The following is a 1,021-nucleotide window of genomic DNA, read 5'->3' as shown; positions in this document are numbered from 1 at the left end:
ACCACCCTGGCGAATGCCCGCACATAGGTCTCCACGTGAGGCGGGGCGGGCACCAGGAGGCAATGGACGCCTTGCTTCCTGGTCAAAGTGGGAAAGGGGCCCCGGCCGCTGTAGATGTTGGCAGAAACGGCGATCGGAGGAGCAGCAGCAGGCGGGGGGACCGCCGCCCCCTGGGCGTACGCCCTGGGGGCCGGGGGAGGGACAACTGCAGAGCTAGTGGAGGGAACAGCAGGGAGGGATGCCGCAGCCGGTAGCGGGGCTGCGGCAGCAGGGGCAGTCTCCGCCATGGAGGGCCTGGCCTTTTTAGCGGGCCCTTACCCTTCTTCCCACCCCGACCCTTCCCACCGGCTGGGGGGGCTCCCTCCGAATCAGAAGGGGCGAGAGACGTGGCAGCAACGGAGGTCTCCCCAGTACTCGCCGCAGCCAGTGCCCCAACAGGGGCAGTGGTAGGTGGATCGGCAGCGGCGGATGAGATATTGGCTTGGGCAGTGGACAGGGGGGCAGGTGGAGGAGGGGCAGTGGGAGCATCGCGAGGGGTCTCCCCCGCTGCATCCCCCTCCATAACGAGAGTGGGGAGGGGGACAAACAGCGAGGGGAGGGGAAGCAGAGGAGGCGGCCACCACTCCCCACTAGGCTGCAGGCAAGGGAGGAGAGCGCCAGAAGGGGAAGGCTAAAGGGGCGTGGGGAGCAACCAAGGACCTAAGTTACCAGGGTACTAGGGATTTGTTTAGCCTGGGGCTAACATACCTGTTTCTCAGTACTTTACTGTAGCCATCTGGCCTTGCCTCATCACACATCACAAAGGCCTTTTGCAGGACCTCAGACTATTGGTCGAAGGTGGTGGGGAGGTGGTGACCTCACAGAGAGATGCTGACATCAGCCAGGCAGGACAGGGGTGAGGGGCCTGGGAAACCTCAGAGACCCCTGTGGCTTTGCTTCAGCAAATGTCTTTCTCCAGGTCTCTCTTTGAGGACTGAGAGACTATTCAGGTTCATGGACATGAGCACTAGGAGGAAACTCT

This window comes from Gopherus evgoodei, unplaced genomic scaffold (genome assembly GCF_007399415.2).
Source record: "Gopherus evgoodei ecotype Sinaloan lineage unplaced genomic scaffold, rGopEvg1_v1.p scaffold_79_arrow_ctg1, whole genome shotgun sequence".
Classification (NCBI taxonomy): domain Eukaryota; kingdom Metazoa; phylum Chordata; order Testudines; family Testudinidae; genus Gopherus; species Gopherus evgoodei.
Note: the sequence above shows the minus strand (reverse complement) of the source record.